General features: G+C 39.5%; 3 long non-coding RNA genes across 4 annotated transcripts in view; all 3 read left to right on the top strand.

Annotated features, from left to right (window-relative positions):
• LOC138815543 (uncharacterized) overlaps positions 1 to 10,812 on the top strand; it is a 62,174-nt gene extending 51,362 nt beyond the window's left edge. Inside the window, exons 1-3 of one of the 2 annotated variants that reach the window (XR_011368356.1) lie at positions 7,159 to 7,233; positions 8,751 to 8,832; positions 10,742 to 10,812. This is a non-coding gene — a long non-coding RNA (uncharacterized lncRNA). Of the gene's footprint in view, positions 1 to 7,158; positions 7,234 to 8,750; positions 8,833 to 10,741 lie in introns of those variants that run through there. The other variant, XR_011368357.1, reaches the window with a different exon arrangement.
• A 69-nt stretch (positions 10,813 to 10,881) lies between these two features.
• On the top strand, positions 10,882 to 12,447 carry LOC138815540 (uncharacterized). Its single transcript, XR_011368354.1, has 3 exons — positions 10,882 to 10,930; positions 11,825 to 11,941; positions 12,241 to 12,447. It is a non-coding gene; the product is annotated as an uncharacterized lncRNA (long non-coding RNA).
• A 1,912-nt stretch (positions 12,448 to 14,359) lies between these two features.
• Positions 14,360 to 26,604, top strand: LOC138815539 (uncharacterized). Its single transcript, XR_011368353.1, has 3 exons — positions 14,360 to 14,529; positions 15,842 to 16,540; positions 26,539 to 26,604. It is a non-coding gene; the product is annotated as an uncharacterized lncRNA (long non-coding RNA).
• The last annotated feature ends 683 nt before the right edge of the window (positions 26,605 to 27,287 follow it).

Below are 27,287 nucleotides of genomic sequence, written 5' to 3'. Positions count from 1 at the left end.
TACTGCCCCAGCTAGCATTCTAATATTAAGTTGAAGAGGAGTGGAGAGAGTAGACATTTTTAATCTCACTCCTGTATTTATAAGAAATGGCTGTAACTTTTCACCATTAAGTATAATACTGGCTGTAGGTTTGTCAATCCTTAACAGAAAGAACAGTACTGGAACAATATCAATTCCAAATTTCAAACTCTACTAAAAAGCCATAGTAAAAGAACAGCTTGGTACTGACACAAGAATGGACCTGAGGACCAGTGGAATAAGACTGAAGGCTCAGAAATGAATCCACTGACCTATAGCCACTTGCTCTTTCACAAGGGAGCTAAAAAAAACAGAATGGAAGACAGACAGCCTTTTGAGTAAATGGTGTGGAAAAAATTGGTTAAACACCTGTAGAAAACTAAAGCTAGATTCTGTATATGTCACCCTGCATGAGAATCAACTCTGAATGGATCAAAGACCTCAAAATAAAAGAAGACACCAAGAAAACATTACATGAAGGAATAGGAATAAATCTAGGGTTTTTTTTTTTTTTAGCACAGACAGAAATTTTCTTAATAGAGAGCCAGAAACAAAAGAAATCAAAGGAAGTTTGGACAAATGGGATTGCATGAAACACCAGATCTTCTGCAAGGCAAAGGTCATAGCTAGCAAGATCAATAGAAAGCTCACATACTGGGAGAAGATCTTCTCGACACAAGGTCTTATATCTAAAATATACTTAGGACTCAAAAAAAATCCCCCAACAATAAATCTTCAAACAAACAACTGCTCAATAACTAAGTGGGCTAAAGACTTAAAGAGAGACTTCTCTGAAGAGGAAATAAAAATGGCCATTAGACACATAAAGAAATGCTCAACTTTTCTGGCCATAAAAGAAATGCAAATCAAGACAACATTGAGATTGCACCTCACTCTAGTTAGAATGGCAATAATCAAGAAATGTAATAACATCAGATGTTGGAGGGGATGTGGTTAAAAGGGAACCCTACTGCATTGTTGGTGGGATTGTAAACTTGTTTAACCACTTTGGAAAGCAGTATGGAAGTTGTTCAAAAGAATCCGTGTAGAGCTCCCCTATGATCCAGCAATCTCACTTTAGGGCATTTACCCAAATGATCACAAACAAGGTCATACCAAAGCTGCCAGCGCAACCATGTTTTTTGCAGAATTAGTCACCATAGCTATGATATGGAATCAACTCTGATGCTCCTCAGTAGATGAATGGATCAAGAAAATGTGATATATATCTATATATACGTATATAGATATAGACATACACACACAATGGAATTCTATGCCTCCATTAGAAAGAATGCCATTACCCCATTTGTTAGGAAATGGAAAGACTTGGTAAAAATTAAATTAAGTGAAGTAAGCCAGGCCCAAAGAAACATAGGTCCATGGTTTCCCTTGTTTGCAAGGACTAGTACATGTCTAGGACAAGCAGAGAAGATCAAAGGCTATGTACATATGACCATATAAAATGATGTTAAGCGAAATGTACCCCAAGTCAGAGACATAGTGGTTTTTTCTTTCTTGCTTTTGTTTTTAATATAATGTACTATGTGATTCTTTTGTAGGTTCATCCCCCCCATGGTATAATCCCTGTTTTCACTGTATTTGATCAAGTGTTCTGCATTTTGTATATACATTTTTGTAATTTGGGGAGTGGAAGGGATATAGCAGAATGCTTAAATGGGGATGCAGGTTGACCTATTGTGATGATGAGATGTAGAGGACACTGTGTCAAAAATGAATTTACAGTTTCGGGCAGGGGTCAAGAAGGGAGGAGTTGGGGAGGTGGGGAGGGAAGGGCTAGGGGAAAAACAAAGGAGGAGGTAACAATGCTCGATAGGAAATGAACTCATTACCCTACTCATGTAACTGTAAACCCTCTGTGCAGTAATTTTACAATAAAAAATATAAAAAAATCTCTGCCTGGTGTAGATTTCCAATGCTGCCCTCGGCATTGCATTTTTTGCCTTTTTTGGCTGTGGTTAGGTCTGCCTGTCCAGTGGATCAGTAGTCTTCAAGGCATCTTGGTCCTGAAGTGGACTTGAATTATCCATTGATTGTTGGAACCAGGCCAAGGACAGGACAAAACCACTTCCAGGGCCTGGCTTCTTCATTTCCCATGCAACTAGGATTGCAAGCAGTATTTCTCTGAATTTGTCCCCAGAAAAATCACTGAACCAAAAGGCAAAGTCACCAAACACCTCCCCTCCTCCCCCCATCCCCTCCTTTCTCCCTCCTTGGGAAAATACAAAATAATTTTGCAGGTTTTAGAAAACACACAAATTGCCCACCACCTCCCCTGGTAAACTAGGTTTTAAGTCACTAAGTCATGTAAACAGATAATGCCCCATTCATTATTCTGGACAACATCTTCAGGTTGTTGGATGCTTTAATTTGTTGTTGTTGTTGGTGGTGGTAGGGGGGCCTGAACTCTGGGTCTGGGTGCTGATCCTGATATGTTCAGCTCAAAGCTAGTGCTCTATCACTTGAGCCATAGTGCCATTTCCACTTTTTTCTGCTTGTGTGGTGCTGAGGAATTGAACCCAGGACCTCATGCATGCAAGACAAACACTCTACCACTGAGTCTCCTTCCCAGGCCTAATGCTTTAATTCTTTAAAATTTCTTCTTGTCAGTCATGAGGTTTGAACTCAGGACCTGGGTGTCAACATATCCCTACTTTCTTCAGATCAAGGAGAGCCCTGACTGCTTGAGCCACAGTGCCACTTCCTGTTTCTAGACAAGCATCTCTCAGACTTTCCTGCCAGGGTTTGCTTTAAGCAGCGAATTTTTAAATTATATTTCTTCTACGTGTTTATTGGAACATTACAGTTTTTCTGAAATATAAAGTTTTCTATAAACCTTTGTCTTCAAGTAATCCAACAGCATTAAATATTACATTTAGAAGTTATCCTATAGCACATCAATTTTGACATTATTATGGTAAGATGAAAATCTTATTCTTTGTAGAAAAATCCCATTAAAGTCTAAATGGGAAATATGCTAATTTCAGCAATCTTGAATCTCCTTCCTCTTTTTTTTTCTCTCCAGTATCTTTTCTTGTTTTGGAACAAGTGTCATGGACTGTCCAACCATTTAAAAGGAAGCTTAGTCCATTAATTTTATAGAAAAGGAATGCAGCCTGCCTGCATGTGAAGGCAACTTTGAGTATAATGTTAATCTGATAATTCACATCGTTGAATTTTCAAAGTTGTTTTGATAAATTTTTGTTAAACCATTCGTTAAAGAGGTTCCAAATAGCAATAATAAAAACCAATGTTTTGCTTTCTAAGATGGTTTTAAAAGCTAGTAATTCAACAAACACATTCTATCCTTCCACGATTCCATGGTGAAGAATTTCTCTTTTATAATTGCCCTTACCACTGACTCCCTCCCTTCAATCTTGCAGCTTTATTCAGTTTTATTGTTACAGCTTTCATTTTGGTACTAGCATCCATAATCTCCTTGTAGTATTTGACAATGAGATTTCATTTGTTGTTAGAGAGCTCAATTTATATTTATTTATATTTCCAAAGGCAGCCTCTTGAGCATATCATAGAGCATAAAATCTTGAATATCATTAACGTGATCTTATACAACTATTCCATAAATTAATATAAGTACCACATAAATGTGCATTTTCATATAATTTTTAAAATGCAAAGTAGTTACATATATATGTCAAAAATAATTCAGACCACTAGTAGAAGACACTAAGCTAAACCTTTTGCATCTTCATCAATATTCTTTGTAAAATTTTCTTTCACCTTAGAGCCTTCTTTTCCTAGCAAGAAGTTATAAGTGATGTCCTTGGATTTTAGTGACCTCTGAGTAACCTCTTTTCTTTCCACCACCAGTTAGTCCCTCATGTTAAATACCTGAGGAATAACTTGGCCCAATGTGCCTGCAAGAGGAGTACCCAAGTCGACTGTCTGTGCCCAATCTACCCTTTGTTTGGGAATGGGGTATCAGAGAGAGGGGTGTCAGGGATCAGGTAGCTGGAACCATGGTGTTATGAATTATGGGTAGCAGAAAAGAGTAGTAGAGACTAGGATACCAGGGAAAGGGTAACTGTGACTGTAATTGCTGAGTTGCAGTGTCAGGAAATTGGGTAGCAGCTACAGCTTTGCAGGGGTTGGGCTAGCTAATACAGGCATCCAGAACTGTTTAGCAGGGACAAGGAAGCATAGACAAAGTGAAAGAGCAAAAGTTGTGAGGGATTGTGGGGCACAATCAGGGTAAAAAGGTCATGAGTGTGCAAACTGGGTAGCCAGTACTATGGTAGAAGCAATTTTCATGGTGGACTGATGTGGTGCAGAGCTCTGGGTTTGCCACTCCAGTTTTGGCTGTTAGATCTTTAGGGAAACTACCTCTAGCAGCTATTATCAGCTTGTTGTGTTCAGGCACGTGCCATCTATAAATGTCTACTCCAAGTAGATTGCATTCTTTGACACCAGTTATAGGATCTTTGCTCTAAGCATCCTGAGAGACCACACTCCACAATGCTGCAGAACAGGCTCCACATAGTGAGCTGCAATCACCTCATACAGCTCTTGCTGCTCCTCTCCAATGTCAATTATGATAGCAAGGGATCTGAGATGTGCTCAGCAGCAGTGCTCTGGGAAGCTACCAATTCTTACTCTGGCATTCTGGGAGCTCCCTAGCAATGGGAAAGAGCACTTGCTGTGGCTCTTCCAACTTCTCTCTGTGGCTCTGGACAGCCAGACTCTTGTACCTCAGATGGGTTACTTTGATGTCCAGGTGGCCTCAAACTTGCTCTATCTTTTCTCTCTAGGTGCTCTTCAGCTTCAGCTTCAGCTGCCTCTCCTTTTCCCTCCAGGTAGCTCACTTCATCCCCACATCCTTTGAATTCTGCTTCATATCACACCAAGGCCTTCCACTTTCTCATTTACCTCTGTAGCTGTGAATCTGGCACAACAAGCTATATGTAACTTCTGTATCTGTTTATCAAGATTTGAGTTGGAATCCAAGGTGGTACTAGCTCACTGAGAACATGGGAAGCATCTTAAATACTCCCATGCCATTCACTGCTCATTGAGAAAGATGCAATTGTGTTGTGGTCAGTCTCTCCTTCTCCATTTCTGGCTCAGCAGAATAAAGTGAAGTCACAATGGAGCTACCAGACAGCTGCTATGTCAGAAAGTGACCCAACGAAAGATAATTTTGTGAGGGGATACTTATCAAATGTAGTAGGATGAATGCACATATTTATAGGACACTACTAGGGGCTTTCATCTGACTAGTTATGTTATGTCCAAAATGGCAGACCAATCTTAGGCTCTCGCCTAGATCTTCCTGTTCTGAAGGCCCTGAAGACTCCTACATACAACTCAGACTTAATGACATGGGTAAATAAAACAGTAGGTGAGAGCCGGGCGCTGGTGGCCCATGCCTGTAATCCTAGCTACTCAGGAGGCTGAGATCTGAGGATCGCGGTTCAAAGCCAGCCTGGGCAGGAGAGACCATGAGACTCCTATCTCCAATAAATCACCGGAAAACCGGAAGTGGCACTGTAGCTCAAGTGGTAGAGCACTCTCCTTGAGCTGAAGAGCTGAGGGAGAGCGCCCAGGCCCAGAGTTCAAGCCCCACGACCAACAAAAAAACAAAAACAAAAACAAAAACAGTAGGTGAGTATGGATTAGTATTCTGAAGGTATGCTAAGTTGTTGTCTTGTCATGACTACCATGAAATCAATGTCCTTTCTCTGACCTTCACCATAGTTCTTTATTTGGCAAAATTGGCAAGTTTCTTAGTGTGCCACTTTCTCCTGTTAGTTCAGTGCACAGGTTAAAACTGAAGAATTAGAAAAATTAGGGCTGAGTCCATTTTACAATTTGCTAATTTGCTAACTGCTGATTCTGCTTATGTAAACTTGCTTACGCTGGCACTGACCCTTCCCTTCCCAAAAATGAGTTAACAAGTTTCAGGGACCAGATGTCGGCCCCAGGACAAGGTCAGTGGTCGTAGATAAAGAACAGACAGTACGTGTTCCTCAGTTCCCATTTAGAAATTCCCCAGACAGGACCTTGAGATAACGACCACCTGGCAAGACCACAAGCTAAGCCAAATGTCAACCAATCATAGGCCTGTAACCATGTAAACCCCCCTTAAACCAACCATGGGCCAGTCATTTTACAAAATTTCCCACGTGGCAAAGTGATTGTTGGCGTATATGATGACCTTTAAATGAACCAATCATGGGATGCTTTGTGTTATGCGTTAATCTTGTGGTTTTTGCCTTTAAAAAAGGGCTTGTAACCACTTCTCGGGGCTCCCTGTCTGCTCGGGACAGAGAGTCCTTTTGTGCAAACGTCAAATAAACTCCTCTTGCTTATTGCATCTCCCGGCCTGGAGTCTGAGTTTCTGGGGCGCCCTCCCGTTGACGAAAGTATCCCAGGAGTCTGGGGTCTTTCAAAAACATTAAGCATGCCAAACCATGGGTTTCCATTGTCCTAGTAGAAGTTTTGCATTCTAGGATCTTCCTTCTAGGTAAGTCTATTCTTGGGCCCTCATATGCATATGCTCACAGAAGTGAATGTCTCACAAACCATGGAACATAGTTGGCCAATGATGATTAGCTCACACAGAGACTCAAGAAGTTTGGGTCTGTAGCCTTTCTGAGAGGCCTTGGACTAGGTACTGTGGGCAACATTGACAGTAATTCCTCAGAGCAATACCACTGGCAGCAAGTGAGCCCTGACTACTACTTAGCCCTTACTAGTTCTCCCTCGGGTATGAACACATGAACAAACCCAGTTTAGCTTATTGCACAGTGTCCTCATCAATGAAATCATTTTGAGCCTAGGAGAAACTCTCCATTTGAAAAGCAGTACACATAAGAAGCAGATGATGGCCCACACTCAAATGCTTCAGGAGAACAGAGTGTAAGGGTGTCTACACAGTTGGGAAATAGGATTCTGAGGGGTAGGAAGGGATGATTTTAGATAGCAAACTTAGAAGTAATTATACGAATTCCTAACCTAACTTTCTTCTGCCCCTCAGATTCAATTCAGGAAGTGGTGGAATGTTTATAATCACAAAATGGAGTTTTTAATCCCAGGCCCAAACTTTAGGTGTTCTTGTTACGTCTTCACACCTGCCACTGATGTAGTCAGAAGGGCAAAGGGGAAGGGAGCCCCTGCACAGGAATATAAATGGAGCTTACAAGCCACTGCAATCTCTGACTTTCTATGTTGAAGGTAAGATAAAAGGCAGTTTGAGTTTCTAAGAACTCAGTTTCTAGGCTACATGGCTCCTTCAGAACTTCTTTCCCTCCTCCTGTGTTTTGAGAGCAACAGTTAGTACAGTACTTCTGTCTCTTAGGGGCAATCTTTCTCTTCACACAATGCTTAAAGTAGACAATAGGTGGAAGCTGCCATTAAATAAAAAAAGTATGAAATCAGGCTGGGAAGATGGCTCAGTGGTAGAGCGCTTGCCTTGCATGCATGAGGCCCTGGGTTCAATTACTCAGCACCACATAAGCAAAAAGAAAAAAGCCGGAAGTGGTGCTGTGGCTCAAGTGGTAGAGTACGAGCCTTGAGTTGAAGAGCTGAGGGACAGCGCCCAGGCCCAGAGTTCAGGCCCCAGGACCGGACCGTGCCCCTCCCCAAAAAAGTATGAAATAGCACACAGTGAGTGCTTCCCCTGAATTCCTGGACCTAACAATCTCTCATTTCTGCAAGGCAAGCACTCTACCACTGAGCCACCTTCCCAGCCCCCAATTTCTCATTTCTGAAGAAAAAATGATAATGGGTGAGTACTAACAGCCTCCATTGCATGGTGAGCTTAGAACACTTTTCCCAAGGCAGGTTCTGTCCAGGTATTAGGATGGCTGAGATCTACTGGATCAATGAACTTACAGACAATTCAAGATAGAAAAGTCTAAGAGACTGAGTCTCAAAAGAAGAAACTGGACCAAGAAGAGAAAACTTATCATTGCTGGAAATGGAGAAATTCAGAGAATGTTTCTCTGAATACAGACAGGGTAAAATTATAACAAAGTTCTAAGTTGTGGCTCATTAGTAGAAACTATCAAGTCAAACCTCATTAAAGCTAAAAATAAAACTTATAAAAATAAAAAAAACTATTTGGATTTCAGTACTAACATCTATTTTAAGATGTGTGTGTGTGTGTGTGTGTGTGTGTGTGTGTGTGTGTGTGTGTGTGTGTGTGTGTGGAGTTTGAGATTATGTATGGGACAGCATTGGTTCTTAAAAATCACAATATTGACGCTGTCCTTTAGGTTTCCAATTGAAGTCTGGTGGTGTTCTAGCTCTACCAGTTGAAACACACAATTCTCAATTTCTTCGGATTAACTGCAGATAAACATGTAATGGATATGTCAAGCTGGGTTGGTTTCAGTTGTACTCTGTCGATATTATGTTCACAATGAACTATACCACTGTGGACAGGGACAGGAGGGAAAATCAGAGACAGAGAGCAAAGGAAGGGATGAGATTGTCAAACCAGAAATGAACTCATTACCTAATTTACAAAATTAAAAATCTGGGTTGATGATTCTTTCCTCCAGTTTTTGTAGGTGCCCTTAAGGCCCATCGATGGAGATTTTGAAGGTTAACTTATATGATAATTAATATAGAGCCAGAATCTCTTAAGAAATTTTATGAAAAGCATTTCATTCTTAGTACTGGTTTCTCTTTGAGTGGTGATTCTATATGTTGTTGGCAGAGCTAATTTTTTTCCTTCTTGTCTTTAGTACTTGTCAGGTGTTGAAATCCTTCTTAAAGCTTTGCAACAGAAGTCTGCTATATCTTGGCACCCTGCCCCTAACTAAAATGGTAATCAACGTTTGAAATTAATGTACTTGATATGAGTTTTATTTATTTATTTAATTTGTTTTTGGTGGTGAACTCTGGGCCTGGTCGCTGTCCTTCAGCCCTTCAGCTCAAGACTAGTGCTCTACCACTTGAGCCTCAGTACCTCTTCTAGCTTTTCTGCTTAGGTGGTGCTGCAGAATCAAACCCAGGGTCTCGTGCATTCAAGATAAGCTGTCTACCACTGATCCACCTTTTCAGCCCTTAGGAGTGGTATTTTTGTGCACGGATCTATCAAGCAAATCTATTTACCAAATGTGTTTATTTGCCACTATACATATTCAAAATTATGAATTATCTGATTTTTTAATGAATAAAACTGTTATCATTGTTACCAGAAATTGTTTGTCTCCTCATGCTGTAAACATGGAGGAGGCATTTTAAACTAAAACTACAAAATAAATTTTAAGATCTTGGTGTTAACAAATGTGTCCAGGTGTTGTTACATTAAACAGAGAATTCAAAATGGTTTTTCTTCATGAATACAGAGATCAAAGTTCTTATAATACTTTTTTCAAAATGCAAATTAAAGGGAAAATCAGTCAGGAGGTAAAATTTATATTGAATGTAAATTTTTAAAGAGGAAAAGAAGATCCTAGATGGCAGACTAAAGACAAAGCAACATCAGAGACCTATATGCTCAATACTAAATAAGAAGCTTTAATTGAAAAATTCAGCTGGAATGTGAGCATCAGGCAAAGGCAAGCAATCAGAGCCTACCACCAACAAAGAAACACCATAATGTATATCTCAGAAAAAGGAAATAAGTTCAGACCAGGGCTCAACATCCTTATCCTTGATTTCAATGATACACATACACCCCCCCTACACACACACAGAAACACTCACTCACACACACACACACACACACACACACACACACACACACACACACACACACACAAGAATGTATGCAACAGCTCAACCTACTCACATCCATTCAACATGAATCAAAGATCTTCCTGTAATATTTGAAACTTTAAAAGTTTCAAGTCTTGTAAATAATTGATAACAGATGCATAAGCAATTATTTTCTGAATAGCATCTGCTATGAAAATGAGAGTTCATGATTGTTATAACTACTTAAACATCTCTGAATCTCAAAAGAATTAAACTAGAGACAATCCGAATTTGGGGACTATATTTCTACCAGCTCTTCTGCAAAGGCTTAATAAGAAGTTATGAAATCTAAACTTAAATACCAAATCAATACAATTAATAATTGTGTAAGTGAAGTGAAAGACACTGATCAGAGACCTATGCTGTCTCCAGTTCTCAGCCAGCTGCACACTGTGGCACCTTTGATTCTGCTGGGCCTGGCCCACAGTTGTATCCCCAGAGCAGTGATCCTGCTGGGGTTGGGGCTGGGAGATTTGTGGAGAGGAGGGGTGGCCACGGGGGAGGCCAAGCTGGGATTGGGGGTGGTGGTGGTAGGGAGAGGATGGGAGGCCCTGGCAGAGGCTGGTGAAGGGAGGAAGGAGGCAGTAGCCCAGTGGCTCAGGAAGCAGCAACTGCAAAGGCAGCTGGGTTCTGGGGAGTGTCTGTGAGGTGCAGAGTTTGGCCCCTGGGGTCTGGTGGCTGGGTGAGGAGAGGAAGGAGTCTCAAATCCCACCTAAACAGACAATGAGAAATGAGACAACCAGTGGCTGAAGAATTACAAGAAGAAAGGCAGGGACTTGGGACTTGTAGGTAAACTCTGGGGGCGGGGAGGACAGCAGTGTTGGACAAGTGGTAGTCATGCCTCTCTGGAGGCTGTGGGCTTGGCCTCACTCTTGCCTTGAAGCAGGCACCGTATAATTCTGCCTGGAATCTTTAACCTTAAAGTCTAATTTATTTGCTTTGTTTTTTTTTTTTTTTTTTTTTTTGCTTATAGTAATAGAAGAATTGGTGGGACAATCTGAAAGGATCTCTGGCTTCTTATTTTCTCATCACCCTGAGGTACAACCTGTGTGCTACCAGCTTAGATGATGGGACTTTGAAATTCTGGAAATCAGATGCACATCATAAGGCCCCATGGCTTTGGGATTTCTCACATTCTTTTTAAAATGTAATTGTTACTAAGGTGTGTACAGTGATTTCACAATTCATGTAATGTGTACACTTGTCTTGTAGACAATGCCATCCTTTCCTGAGCTTTTTCCCAGTTTCTGTTTTTTTTGTTGTTGTTGTTGATTGTTTTTGTTTTTGTTCCTGACCTTCAGCTTGAACTCAGGATTGGATGTTGCCCCTGAGTTTTTTGTAATCAAGGCTACTTTACCTCTGGAGCCCCAGCTCCTTTTATGGCTTTTTGGTTGTTAATTGGAGAGAAGAGTCTCAGAGATTTTCTCACTCCATCTGGTTTTGAACTGAGATCATCATCAGCCTCCTGAGTAGCTAGTATTCTAGGCCTGAGTCCCCAGTGTCCAGCTACTAAAGTGTTGGTTTCATCCTTCCCTGTTTGTGTTACAACTTTCCTTAACTCTTGGCACTAATACTACATATTGCTTGGCTCAAATCTGAATCGGTGGAACATGCTGTATTTTGAGGAAGGCAGGAATAGGAAACTGTAGGCCATAGGGACATATAAGCTAAACAAATCATTGGGAACATGGCATAAAGACAAATAAGTTTATTGCCAGTTGACTGTGTCATGTCTTTACTGTTAATTCTGCATGGCCTGTGGATGATGTTATACATATCCAAATGGTCATTGGCAGAAATAAGGTTTCTCATCCTGTTCTATAAACAAAACAAAAACCAACCAAAAAATACTACCTATGAGTCCAGCAATTTCCTCTAATTAGAGATCAGTATGCCCTAGTTTATGAAAAAATATCCATTATTCAAGTGCTGCTACTTTTTCTAACCACAAATATAATGAAATATGTAGTTGTCTGTAGAATTGCGTATGAACACCATCCTTTTAATTCACAAAAAATTCAGACATTTAAATGTTTATTTATCTATTTTTTGTCAGATGTGGGGCCTGAACTCAGTGCCTGGGCACTGTCTGTGAGACTCTGTGCTCAACATAGTTAGCACTCTACCAATTGAGCCACAGAGACACTTCTGACTTCTGAGTTGTTAATTGGAGGTAAGAGTCTTATGGGTTTTTTTCTTCCTGAGCTGACTTAGAACTGTGATCCTCAGATCTCAGCATCCTGAGTAGCTGGGATTACAGGAATGAGCCACTGGCACCTGGCTTCAATAGTCATTTTTAAAATGATGAACTGCTTGGTGCCTCTGGCTCACATATATAATCCTAGCTATAGTTAGGATTACAGGTATGAGAAACAAACACTAGGTGTGTGTTGTTCATGATGGTTTATATTGGCATGTTTTGATATTGTTTGTTTCTTATACTACATTGCTCTTATTTTTATTTTCACCTAGGTGGGGGTGATAGGTACTAGCCAGTGTTGAACCTTCTTTGGTTGAGATGGAGCCATGTGGAAGTTCTTGCCTATGGCATGAAATTGAAATCCTCCAGCTCTCAGCTCCCAATGAACCTGGGATGATAGATGTATTCCATCACGCAGAGCCAGTGGTTGGGGAGCATTGCAGAAAAAACTACACTGGTCTTGAACTGATGTCCCAAATAGCTAGCTTTACAGGCATATGCCTTCAAAACCTTGTTGTATTCAATTTCACTTTGAAGTAGTGTTTGTACATACTTAGAGAGTACAATGATAACACACTACATGTTTAATATATAGAAGTCAATACAATTAGCAGGTTAATCTCCTAAAACATTGAAGCTAATGTATTTTGGTAACCTCCTGACTGTGCTAGTTATTTTAGAATATACCATAAACATGAATACAATGATGATGTGTACTAGAAGATTGAAAGTTTATAGAGATTGAGACAAGTTAGACTATGTGTAGTAAATATATATTTATCCATTGCTGCTCTGAAGTACATTATCATATATTCACTGTGACAATACCATCATATATTCACCATGACAATAATTTTCTTGCAGTGTAGAATTTTCCATTTCATAATCTGCCATCTTTTATCTTTTTTACATTCTCCTTATAAGTATGAATGCTTTCTTGTTTCTTATAATGTTTTGAAATTATTTTAAGATGGAATTAAAATTCGTTGAGTCTACTGTAATTATCTCATTTTGTTTGGTTTTGTGATGCTAAACATTAAGACCAAGGGTGCCTGAAAGTGATGCCAGCAGACTATATCACTAAATTTTATTCTAATTACCTCTTATTATTGTATTTTGATATAGGGTTTTATTGTTGCTGTTTAATAATATAGAGTGTGGTGAAGGTGGACTGAAACTTGCAACCCTACTGCCTCCAATAACAATGCTTTCTTACTAGGATCTGGAAGCACATAATTATCACTCTAGCTAACAGGAGGTTGAGACCTGAGATTTACTTCAGACAGCCTGAACAGGGAATTTTATGAGTCTCTCCTCTCCAGTTCAGTACAGAAAACTTGCAGTGAAACTGTAGCACAATTGGTAGGGCACTACACGCAAGGGAAAAACACTTGGGATTGTCATATAGCCCCTGAGAACAAGCCCTAAAACACACATATGCACAGACACACATTCACCCACATACACACACACTCTCACACACATGTACACAAACAAAATTGCAGGCAATGTTGTACCTTAAATTCTTATCCAGGGGTTGGACAACAGTCCACTTATTTGTGAAGGTTTTCCTTGATTATTTTGAAGGAGGAGGATAGTTCATGGGACACAGATGACAAGACTTTAGTGAGGAATACTTTATAAATGACTAGCTTATAAAAAGAACAGGAGCACAGCTTTTATCTTTAAATAGTACATTCCTTCAACTATAGTATTTTTAAATAATAATCATTGAATTATGAGAAGACAATGCAGCACCTCTTCCCTTCTCCCCTTCCCCTCTGTCATAAAATATGACAAAATTATCAAAAATAGTCTTTTATCTTACAAGAATGAACACTTGTAAAAATGTCTGACTATATGTGTAATGTTTGTTTTTCAATACTTGTTTGATTTTCCCACCTCTAAGTACTTGCCTTTTTTCCAGATGACAGCACACAGGGGCATCAAGAGCAAACAGATTAGGAAACAAAAACCTTACAATGTCCTAGGAAGTAGATGTCAAAAATAGATGCAAGAAGCACATGACAGGCTGAGAGGGCCATGAGACCCAAAATGATTTGTGCATTATGAGAGGAATAGTGACAAATAAGGCTTGGATCTGACCTAGGAAGGGCTCCTTGAGGCTGAGACCATGCCTGTATCTAGGCTTAGCTGAGGATGTTGGGAATTGACAATGTCCACATGTGGATATAGTGATGTGAGAGGGGAGATTTCAGTCTCCAGTTTGTCTTTGGGATGGTCTTATGTGACCAAACAGCTTAGATCATTGGGCTCTGAGAAATGACACTACCTACCTCACAATGGAATAGAATATAGAACTATGAGAGCCAAGCAACTGTAACTGACATTCAGCTCAAGCCAGCTCACTTGGCCTGTGGTGCAGGAACAAGAAAGATGTTCTTGTGTTGTTTTCAAAGTTCAAGAGACTCAGCTCTCAGGCATGAGAGGTATGAGTGCCTCACTCAATGCTGCAGACTTTGGATCAGTGCCAAATCACGAATCCAATGTCTCAGGCCTTTTTTATAAGAAGAAACCAAGGGAATCATAAGGCAACTCAGGCAAGTATAACTATAACAGGAAACCTATCTAATCTCATCCAGCCCACATTAGAAACTTCTTCTTGTGTGCTTTTATATGTGTATACTGAGAAAATATTTACTGTGTACTTTTCAATCCACTCTATTACAATTACTCAATTTGAAGGGTACTCCCACTTTCACATTTCAAAGATCCATTCTTTTTACCACCTCAGTGTGACAATGAATCAGCCCAAACCCTGAATGTGCCTTATAACATATGGATCCTGGACTCAGGCTTGCTGGAAATGCTGGTAATGGACCTGGTCCCTGACTACCAGAAAGGTGATCCCTTCTATGTTGGAAACTTCCTCTACCACTATAGAGAGTGGGGGACAATGGAGCAGTTGCTGGATATTCTGTTTAAAAAGTGAATGTTCCTAAGCCAGGTGCCAGTGGATCATGCCTGTAATCCTAGCTACTCAGGAGGCTGAGATCTGAGGACCGTAGTTCAAAGCCAGCCTTGACAGGAAAGTCCATGAGACTCTTATGTCCAATAAACCACTAGAAAACCGGAAGTGGCGCTGTGGCTCAAGTGGGTGAGTGATAGCCTTTAACTGAAGAGCTAAAGGATATCACCCAAGCCCAGAGTTCAAGCCCCACAACCAACAAAAAAAAGTGAGTGTTCCTCTTTCAAACTCAGGGTTGATGAGACCTCCTGGCAGAGTATTGGTATACTTGGCACCTTTCTGAGACTGTTTCACTGGAGTCTGATCAAGGAGCTTGGCTAGAGACGAAGAAGTACACTCTCTGGCTAATTCCTTAGGACTGGGCTGCCAGAGCATTTCATTTGCCTCAGAAGCTAGTGGAGCCTTAGCAATTTGCTTGCTGAGAGACCAGCATTAAAGGAATGAGCCCGTGGCATCCAACGTCCACCCTCACCTAGAAAATCACTATCTTGGAGGCCTTTGAAGGAATATAGACAGAAGAAAGGATGCAACTGAAACTTGAATTGGGGGCTTGAGTGCTGTCCCATTTGTAACACTCTACCATTTGAGCCCCAGGTCCAGTTCTGGCCTTTGGCTGGTTAATTGAAGATTAGTGTCTTTGGAATTTTACAAACTAGACTGCGTTCAAACTGTAGAATTAGAGGCATGAGTCATTGTGCATTTATTTGGACAGATGCATATAAGCATCCTCACAGAATTTGCATGAAATTGTGTAAACATATCTCCACTTTTTGTCTGTCATGTTTACATTACCATGTGGGTCTTAGCCAGTCCCATGTGTGTCCTGTTAGTTCAGAAAAGGAGAAGCATAGAGTTAACTTCCTTCTCTCCTTCCATTGGTACAGATCCTACTACCATAACTGGAAGATGAACAAGTGAAGAAGTAAGTGGATGTTGGCACAAAAAGAAGTTCTGTCCTTGAAAACTGGGTATCTTTGAGGTTTCCAAATCAAAGCCAACTTTCTTCTTTGCACACAAGTTGTGATTTTCACCAAGGGGTTGAGTCTTGGCACTTCAGTGCATAGCAGATTACACAGTTGTGGATGTGGTTGTGGTTTGGGACTCTCATGGAAGACAGGGAGGGCTGTGTATAGCAAGTCAGATTCAGTGGGGAAACAACTTTCTCTTCCTATCACAGGGAGAATTTTAGAGAATTATATTTAAGAAATTTCTAGAAGTGATATTTTGAGGACCATCCTGCTTGCAGAAGTCTCTTCCCACTTCCCAACCTGCAAGTCCTGCAGAAAGAAGCTCTAGTACAAGGCTCAGGATGAGGAGGGTGGAATTTCATTTTCCTTGTCACCAAACTGCCCACAGCATCGTTTATTCCATCCTCCTTATGTGGATGGACTTCTACCCTGATGATTTCTATGAACCCAAGAACCATTGCACCCTAAAAGAACTCACACAGTATGTCAAGCTCAACATGCCCTCTTCAGACCTGCTCTTCCACTTACATATTCTTCTGGACCAGCTGGAGGAACACATGACCCATGAGACCAAGAAAAAGAGGAAGAAGTCCTTGTTTCAATGCCTCAGAGCTTGTGAGTAGGAATGGAACCTGGGTCTCTAGAGATGGGCCTGATTGGCCAACAGCCCTTAGTACTCTCCAGCTTGGCAAAATGTCCTTTTATGGATATTCTTTGCCGGTAATATGTTCTCTTTTTGAAAGAACTTGGAAGTATACATTCAGAAATACCCTACCTTCCCATCAGTGTTCAGCAGTCCAAACTCAAGTTCTACAGCTTCCCCCATTAGATCCTCATGGAAGTTTAGTCACACCTTAACTTCTAGAGTCTACTCTAAGAATCTTGTACCTATTTCCATTCTCAGGTTTGCATCAACATAGAGCAGCTCCTGCAGAACTACAGATAAATAACCTTCAGTGATGTAGTCTATGGGGACTGATGGAGATCAGAAGCCATCACTAATGTCCAGAAAGCATGTGAACATAGAGTTTTTTTTTTTTAATTTGTAGAAAGGCCCAAGCAGGTTTTGAGTCCTATGGACATCCCACATGTGATGCAGGTGTACCTGCACCGAGGAAGAAGACGATCCAGAATGTCTTCCATTGATGTTCACAATCCAGCTAGATCAGCTCCAAACCAGTCAAAAAGAACACTTCTTGGTGTGCAGGGTAAATGTGTGCTAATGGAAAATGACCACAGTCTATGTTCAGTGAAACCAATAAGTGAGGTCCAAAATCTAGATTCAGTTGAAGAAAAGGAATCTTTCCTCAAAGAATACCCAGACCAATCTGTCCTCCTGCAGGGGATCCAATTTCCAATTGAGAAATTAGAATCTGTCCCTCTCTGGACTCAGGAAGAAAATCCTGTCTTTAATGAGGAAGTAGATCCCTTTGAGGACTCCGAGGCAGAATTTCTGCTGAAGGCAACTTAGAGGCCAATCTAGATTTAGAGATTCCTTTCCCTCTTCCTGGGAAAATCTTTATTTTTCTTTTTGTCCTGATTGTTGTAAAAGGTACATTCTATTTATTTTTCTAACTTTATTAAAATGTCAATGTTTTTGATATATTCTAAAATTCATGAATCCTAAATATGTTTCTTTTTAAACCTACAATCTGAAACATCGTGCATACATGTTCTGGGGGGGGGGGAACAGAGAGTGACAGGGGGCTGTACAAGACAGCCTACTGCATATAATGGGAACTGTTAAATGTACAGGGAGTGGCAATGAAGCAGGTCATGACTGCATGGGGTGATAAGGTGGCTACAAAAGGTCTAGGACATAGCAGATCAGATGTCCTAAAAATCTATTCTGTCAATTGTGACAAATGCCACAATACTTATAGTGGTCTGTGGGATGCTCTTCCAACAGTGAGTTTAAATCTGTATACATCTTCATTGTGCTTTGGGTAAATATGGAAGAAAAATTTGACTCCAGTAATATAAAATATTTGACAAATGAAAATATTTGACAAAATATATAGAAAATATGTATACTGGAAAGTAAAAGCCATCATCAATAGAAGAAAGAAAGTTTACATAGATGAAAAAACACAAAATCAGGAAGAAAAGAAACCACAATTAAATTAGTTATATGTTAATATGTGTTATATTCTTTATGTTATATATAGTATATTATATAATATATAAGATTGAATATGATTTTTCAAACTACAAAGGCATTTAAATTTTTAGTCTAGTATTTTTTTCACAAAACATTAATGTAAAATATTATTGGGGATAGTAGGGATATAATTTGATTATAATTATATGAATATATATTTGTGCATTTCTAGATATAACATTGATTAAAAATAGATGAATAATTATATACATATATTTGTATATATCTGTCTAGGAAGTGAATATAATGAAACTGACTACAGTATGTATATAAAAGCAGCTATGAGTTGAGGCCATGAGACTCAATCCTGTAATCCCAATGATATGGGAAGCTGGGTTCTGAGTTTTAATCTCTCTTACCCCCTTGGCCTTAGATTTTCTGAGGAGGCCTGGGCCTTTCAGTGTAACAAAGAGACACATATGCAGTGGGATCACACTCCCTGACCCCAGAGGAAAGTCAGTAGAAATCAGGACAAGCCTCTTATGTTATGACAGTCTATTCAGTTCCTGTACCAAGATGGCCATCTGTAGAACATAAGATGGAAAGTTGGCATTCCCTCCAAAAGGGTCTAAAAAGAGCCTTCTGAACTATAGTATCTGACAATACTGAATTAAACCTTATTTCCCTTCCCAAGCTGCAAACACATAGAAATATAGCAAGGGCTCAAGAGAGATGGGCAAAGATTTACAAATACATAAATTTACTCTGTTTTAGTAATTCAATGAAAGTCATCAAAGGCATGTCTTTAATTTTTCTTTTTTCTTTTTAAAAGGAAATGGAAACATACTCTGAGTGTATCAGGAACTGGGTGACAGTTTGGTTGCTGAATTGTTGAATGCACTCCTGAGCAAAGGAGACACATATATTGGGGAAATTGTGTGGGGTTGGGTGTCCTCACACAGCTTTACAAAACAATAGCCATAACTTCTATGATGTCACAGTCACCTTTGCCATAGCAGCAAATAAGTGTCAAACACTGATTTTTCCCTGAAGTAGACTCAACACCACCAAATGGCACAAAGAATAAGAGGGAATGATTACTAGCCACCAGACTTCAGCTTGAGAAGCTGTCCTGACCAGAAGCTAGGATAAATTGAGCTGGAGAAGGCTAATCTCCATGTAAGGCTCCTGAGCACTAAGGACTAGGCACTATTACAGGTATTGGAGAAACAGAAGTGAATATGGCTCTCTCCTCACCAATTTCATGCTGAAAAGAAAACCAGAAATCATAATGATACTTTCTGTAAATCAGAGACATGAAATTGGTGGTTTTGTGGCAACAACTTCACATTGGGGATGGGGAGAGACATCCCTAAAGAGGAGATAGTTGATATGAGAGCCATCATCCAGGCAATTATCTAGGAGCAAGTTTTCTTTCTTTATTTCTTTTTTTGGGTCCGGTCGTGGGGCCTGAACTCTGGGCCTGGACGCTGTCCCTCAGCTCTTCAGCTCAAGGCTCTACCACTTGAGCCACAGCGCCACTTCCAGCTTTTTTCTTTTTGCTCATGTGGTGCTGAGGAATTGAACCCAGGGCCTCATGCATGCAAGGCAAGTGCTCTACCACTGAGCCACCTTCCCAGCCCTTGGAGCAGGTTTTCCAGGCAGTAAGAACAGTAAGTACATCCCCCATTGATGGGAATGGACCTGACTTGCTTCAGAAAAGGAAAACAGCACTGACATGCTTGCTTGTGAAATAAGAATGGAAGGGTACAATGAAGAAAAGAGAAATCAGAAATGAAGATAGAAATAAAGTAGATATATATTGGATGCTGCAGGTTACAAGAAGAAAAGTTATGATTTTAGTTTAAATCTGACGTGACCCACTGGAACCAAAGTAGTCAAACATATGGGTCTCTGGTGTCTCATAACTGGAATCCTAGTTACTCAGGAGGCTGATATCTGAGATTCAGGTTTGAAGCAAGCCCAAAGGAAATTTGGTAAGACTGATCTCCAATTAAACACCAAAAATATGGACATGAAGCTGTGATTCAGCTGGTAGACCACTAGCCTTGAGGAAAAAACTAAGGGACAGCACTCAGGCCCCAGGTCCAAATCCAAGGACTTCGCAAAACAAAGAAGCCAACAAATAAATTTTGGTGCTGTCATTCATCATTTAGCATTCTAGTTCAATATATTTGGTATTAGCCTTGGAATTATATCCTTAGCAAATGCTCTCCCGGATATTTTGCTTCATTACCAGTTTTCAAAGTCCTGGCATCACCACTGTCTCCTCCCAGTTAACATAGCAGTGTACCACTAGAAATTTGAAGATTTATTTTATTAATCACAAGAATTCTTATCATCTATCCACATACATGAAATGAATAGTAGCTACATTCCACTACTCTGAATATTTTTAATCCCCCTTTGAGTTAATTACCATTAAGGCTTAAAAACTCTAGAGTGGTTATCAAATTAATTCAACAGTCATCATTCTTCCACCCAATCTTGTAACATAAGTTTATAAAACTAGAGAGTATATGAAAGTGTACACATGATACCTTCTAACTATAATACTCTCAAGAAGTAGGGTTTTACAGAAACATCCTGATTGCATTGCCAAAGCAAAGGATAAGAGATTTAATTAAGCTACCTAACATCTCAGAAGGAAAATGCTATTGGCTTTAGAACAAATTCATTAGCCTGGAACTGAGGAAATTAGTTTCAGAAATGCCAGAGGCAAAGGGTATTATTCAAATCACCTTATCATGAGGCACAAGCAGCCTGTCTAGATCAAACTTCAAGGAAAAAAAGGGATGAATGAAAAGCAATTAATGCTTCTAAAACAAGCCAGTTGGTGGTGGTTCATGCTTTTTATCCTAGATACTTAGAAATCTAAAATGAAAGGATCTCAATTCAAAGACTGGCCAGGAAGAAAACCTTCCTCTCTGCAACCAGCAGACAGAAAGCATCAGCTCTGGGCCTGAAGCCCAGCAGGATGGCCTCTGCCCACAGACATCCAGACACACAAGACCACCCGCATCTAAAATATTATCAAATACATTCAAATAGTATCTTCTGTTTGGGAGATAACATTTAAAAGATGCATCAAAAACATTTCACTGAGTTCCAGTTAAAAAAGGAAGAGTGAAAGTGGAAATATGTACTCACTCACTGAAAGCTAAGTCACTGACTAGAATGATGTTAATAGGGCTAGAGGCCTATTTGGTAACTTATTCATTCAACTATCTTTCCTCACAACTTGTCAGTCAGCCTGAATAGTGAGATTTTTGGTTTTTTGTTTTTATTTTTTGTGCACATATTGTACAGAGGGGTTACAATTACATGGGCAAGATAATGAGTACATTTCTTATCAAGCATTGCAGCCTCCTCCTTTGTTTACCCTTCATATGACTTCCCAGTCTCCCCTTGCTCCCCCAATCCCCCCCCCCCGCACCAAAGTTGTAAAGTTCGTTTTCGACATGACAACTTGTACTTTTCATTGTAGCAACAGGTCCACCTGTATTCTTTTTTTTTTTTTTTTGTCGGTCGTGGGGCTTGAACTCTGGGCCTGGGCGCTGTCCCTCAGCTCTTCAGCTCAAGGTGAGTGCTCTACCACTTGAGCTACAGCGCCACTTCTGGTTTTCTGGTGGTTTATTGGAAGTGGTTTTCTGGTGGTTTATTGGAGATAGGAGTCTCACTGTCTCTCCTGCCCGGGCTGGCTTTGAACCGCGATCCTCAGATCTCAGCCTCCTGAGTAGCTAGGATTACAGGCGTGAGCCACCAGCGCCTGGCTCCACCTGTATTCTTAAACGACTTGTTTTTCCCCATCTCCTCCACAAATTATACCGACATCAAATATAGTGAAAGCAGGGGTTAAACTGAGATTTTTGAATGAAATGTGTGTGAGCATGTAGCTTGTGAAAGTAGTAATGAAAAGCTAGGCACTGGAAGCTCAGGCCTGTAAAACTAGCTACTCAGAACGCTGAGATATGAGGAACTCAGTTCAAAGACAACTGAGCAAAAAAGACTCTTACCTCCTGTAAGATTAAATTAAAAGAAAGCTGAGCTGTGCTTCAACTGGTAGAGTGCTAGCATCACATACAAAAGCTAAGGGACAGTATTTAGGTCCTGAATTCACGCCCCATACTCAGAGCTCTCATACACAAAATAAGCATGTCAACACCACAGTATATGCATATGTTAGCAAGAGATGTAGATGAATGGGATGATGACATCATTTACCTCACCTTTAGTCTCAAGCATTCTGTGTAGCATAGCTCAGTGTGTGAAAAGCCCTAGTGTGTGAAAAGTCCTGTATATGCCTTTATCTGATTGGGAGAAGGGAAGGGAAATAACAAAATGCTGAAAGAAGTACAAAAGGTGACCCATTGCAACAATGATACTCACAGTACACTATGGCAGAAATTAACTTTACAATGTAAGGGGGGGAGTGGAGGGAAGGGACAGAGGGTGAAAAACACTGGAGTAGGTACCAATGTTCAATGAGAAGTGTTACTTAATCATGTAAATGTAACCCCTCTGTACAGCATCTTTATAATAAAATTGATTTTTAGAAATATAAAAATTAAAAAAGGTTTTTTCATAAAAATCTCAAGCTGATACTAACAGAACTTCTGAGTTCATGTCAAAGTGTTTTTTTAGGACTTTCAAGAAGCTAGTACTAAGTACATATAACCACAATTAAGTGATAATGAGAAAAGTAGTGCTTTTTATTGTATTATATAAATAAAGAAAAAATTTTTTTCATTTCTGTTTACATGGAATTCATGTTTGTGATCTGCATTGTTCCCAAGTCAGACTAATCTCTTGTCCTTAGCTTTCTTTGGTATGTATAGCCTGGACATGTAGTCTGAGGTAGAAGAATTATTCTTTGTTCAACTTGGAGGTCTAGCAGGAGGAGGAGGAGGAGGAGGAGGAGGAGGAAGTTAATAAAACCAAACCAGTGAGAGAGAAAAATTGAGAGAGCAAGGGAAGGAGTGACATTTCAAAAAAGAAATGTATCCTGACCTGACTTATATGACTGTAATCTCTGTGTAACTCACCTTGATAATAATAATACAAAAGAAAAAACAGAAATATAGTGCTGGAGGCATAACCCAAATGGAAGATCAGACTAATATGTATGTGATACCAAGTTCAAACCCCATCATCAATTTCCCCTTCAAAAAATGGCTCTTCTCATCACTTGTGCTTTCCCTAGCTTATGAAAGGGGGTGCAAACAGTTAAAGAGAGAGAAAGGTAATCTGTCAGGAACAGAACTGTACTTGCAATGAGCAGTACTTGCTAGAACACATGTTGACTAGAACACATGATGACTCTATGTTTTCTGAAATAAACAGACCTAGTTGGGCTTGAATACAGGCTCCACTGTATACTAGCTGGGGACTCAAAATTAACTAAACTCTCTGGATCTCAAATTCTTCACAGGTAAAGTGAGCATAACAATACTTATATCACGGGATTATGAGATCTGGATGTCATCAAACATGGAGCGGGTTTTATTTTAGGTGTGTGTTCAACACTCAAACACTGCTGGAAGGAGTATAAACTGGCATGATGTTTACTATATTACTTAACAGTAATACAACAACTACTACAGACTCACTCCTGTAATCTTACTTACAAAAGTTTCTAAGCCTGGACAGGAAACTGGAGCAGACTCATCTCCAATGAGCTCTAAAAAAGCTTGAGGTGGAGTTTGGTTCAAGTGGTAGAGTGCTAGACTTAGCATAAACCTCAGGAACAGTGCCCAGACCCTTAGTTCAAGCCCTAGGACCAACACACACACACACACACACACACACACACACACTAAATTTTGTATGTTCCTATCATCCCACTTAATAATACTTTCCCTCTTCCAAGTTCACCAGTTGTTGTTTTTTTTTTGTTTTAAAAGGGACTTGCTGTGTAGCTCAGACTGCTCTTAAACTTACAATCTTCCTGGGTGCTGGGATTACAGGCATGCCTACCATAATTGGCTTCACTCAGTAACTTTATTTATTATATTTTCTGCAAGAAATCCATTCATACTTATGAAGATATATGGCTTAAAGCTGTTCACAGTAATATTCTACTGGACAAAATGTAAACAATATAGCTGGACATGGTAATATGCAACCACATGGTAATGCCAGCCAATACTCAGGAGAATAAGGAGTTGAGGAAAGCTTGGTCTACACTGCAGAACCTGGTCTCCAAGTGAAAGAAATTCTAAAAATATTAATCTACTATGAAGTACACAATATGTTAAATTTATGTAATGGAACAAATAGATCATTGTTAATGGAAATAAAATCTTGGCAGAAATTATAAATACATACATATGTATATATATTTAAATTTGGAGAAATAAAATTTCAAGTGGTATTATCTGAATCTTTCAGTCTACTTGTCACCTACCTATTTACCAACACATTGATTTCTGTTTAGTCTTCACAAAACACTGTTCTCTCACATTAGTACAAAAAAATTGCAAAACAAAAAATACATTATCATAAATACAAATGTAGTTTAATCCCTACTATAAGAATTTGGAGAAAACTTGCATTCAGTTAATGGCATTGAATATTGTTCAAGAAGGGGAGTCTAGGAGAATGTTGACTCTGTGTGTGTGTGTGTGTGTGTGTGTGTGTGTGTGTGTTCCATGAGTAAATAATGGAGTTAGAAGTCGACCTATTATTCTTGCTTAGTCTTTTTGCTCAAAGCTGACACTACCACTTGAGCCACATCTCCACTTCTCGATTTTGGTTTCTTAATTGGAGAAATATCTCAGATTTTTCTGCATGGGATGATTTAAACCTGAATCCTCACTTTTTGACCTCTAAAGTAGCTAGGTTTTTAAAACATGAGCCACTGGTGGATAGCAACTACATTAACATTTTTGCATGTTTGATGAACTTTAAAGTAAAACATATATGTTACTTTTGAGAATGGCAGGAAAGAGTAATAAATGTCTAACAGAATTTAAAACATACAAAGCTGAGAATGGCAACTAGCTGAGAATAGGATGGAATAAATCAAAATTTCCTATAACAGTTTTCAGTCTGTGCACAGAAATGATTGCATTGTTGGAGGCCAAGGCCATCAGATAGCTGAGCTCCAGCTGGCTGCTATGCTCATGAGGCCAGCTAGTGCTATTCACAAGAATGTGATGTTGTTGGATGGCAAGGATCAGCTTCAAGTTCGGAACCTGGAATGTTTCTATTAATCTAGAAGGGGAAATATACCAGGACCCAATGACTGGGTATGTGGTTAGTGGTAGAATGCTGGCCTAGCATGCATGATACACTTGATTTGATTCCTCAGTATGATGTAAGCAGAAAAACTGGAAGTGGTGCTGTGGCTCAATTGGTAGTGTGCTAGCCTAGAGCAAGAGAAGTTTAGAGAGAGTGCCCAGGCCCTGATTTCAAGCCCCCAGTGCTGGCAAAATTAAAAACAAAAACAAACCAACCAAGCACAAAATGCTGTTTGTTGAAATAAATATGTTGAAGAATTCTTTATGTTCACTAGAAAATTGTGCTGTTGGGCATTCATAATGAACTTTGTTATGAAAAATTAAAGTAAATTAATGAAATATTATCTGGCATTGTTCAGGGCATAGTGAGATCTAAAAATGATTGCTGCCTATGGTTACTTGACATAACAACATTAGAGATACACTTGCCAGATTGTGATTTTTTTTTCAGTATACAATTGTGGGATTTTTTTCTTTTTCAAAATAACTTTACTGCCGGGTGCCAGTGGCTCACACCTGTAATCCTAGCTACTAAGGAGGCTGAGAATTGAGGTTCTCTGTTCAAAGCCAGTCCAGGCAGGAAATTCTGTGAGACCCTTATCTCCAACTAAAGGTTCAGAAAATGTGAAGTGGCACTGTTGCTCAAGTAGTAGAGTGCTAGCCTTGAGCTGCAGAGCTTAGGGACAATGCCCAGACCCAGAGTTCAAGCCCTACAGCCATCAAAAAATAATAATAGCAATAATATTAATTTTATTGTTACTATTAAGGTTTTATATATAAAGGCTACCATTTCATATGTTTGTTTCTTTGATAAAAGAAACGCATATCCATCTTCATTGCCAACAGTTGCTATATATTTATTCAAATACACACATACACACATACAAACACGTGTAGTATAAAGACCCAGGCAGTCTACAAGGAAATATTTTAATAGGAATTCCATAAAATATTGTCTGCTGAGATCTGACTTGAATTTATAGTAATATCTAGCTGCTTCCACCCCTGGACAAGTCATCATCATTGGTGAAGATGTTGCCATTTGAATTTAGAATGCCCCAGAAAGACCTGTGTTAAAGAAAAATGATTTACCATTTCCTGAGAATACCTGAATATTTCCTCTGGAGATTAAGTTCTTCAGAGTGAAACCCATGAGAACATAGACTCTCATCTTCTTTTATCTTTAATCATTCTAAGTCAAAAACTTTTCTCTTTGACATACTCTCCACTTTCACATTGTCTTGTCACAGGCCACCAAAGCAATAAAACCAACTGAACATACCCTGAAATCTTCGAACTTGTAAATCTGAGTAAGCTGCTTAATAAATGGACAATATCATTATTATGGTAGGTTATTAAGCTAACACAGAAGTCTAGTCTATCTAACAATGTAGAATATATTAAAATGTGCTTCATATTGTATTTTGTGTTTTTGTTTCTGTTAGTCCTAGGGCTTAAACTCAGGACCTGGATGGTGCTTTTGTGTTCTAGGCCAGAGCTTGACATACAATCTGAACTGAACTCCATTTCCCCTGGTGGTTAATTGGAGATGAGAATCTAATGAAGTTTCCTACTTAGGCTGGCTTTGAACTGTGATCTTCGGATCTCAATCTCTTAACTAGCTAAGATTACATCCTTGAACTACCAGTGCCTAACCATGTTGCATATTTTGTGTAATTCCAATTTCCAGCATTGTGTAGATGCTCTTACTACAATATATTTAAAAAAGTAACCCTGTTTCCATTGTATTTGATGATGGTATAATTTGTGTGTGTGGGGGGGGAAGGGAACAAACAAATTGTTTAAATAGGGATACAGATGGACCTATTGCAACAGTGAGATGTACAAGACGTTATGTAGAAAAATGAACTTTACAACTTTGGCACAGGAGTGGGGAGCGGGGTAGGGGAGATAGGTAGGGATGGTAAGGGGAAACAAAGGAGGAGGCAACAATGCTTGATAAGAAATATACTCATTACCTTGCCCATGTAATTGTAAC

This window comes from Dipodomys merriami, unplaced genomic scaffold, assembly GCF_024711535.1.
Source record: "Dipodomys merriami isolate MVZ:Mamm:240054 unplaced genomic scaffold, mDipMer1.0.p SCAF_65, whole genome shotgun sequence".
Classification (NCBI taxonomy): Eukaryota; Metazoa; Chordata; class Mammalia; order Rodentia; family Heteromyidae; genus Dipodomys; species Dipodomys merriami.
The sequence above is the reverse complement of the archived record's forward strand: the minus strand, read 5'-3'. Positions and strand labels throughout refer to the sequence as shown.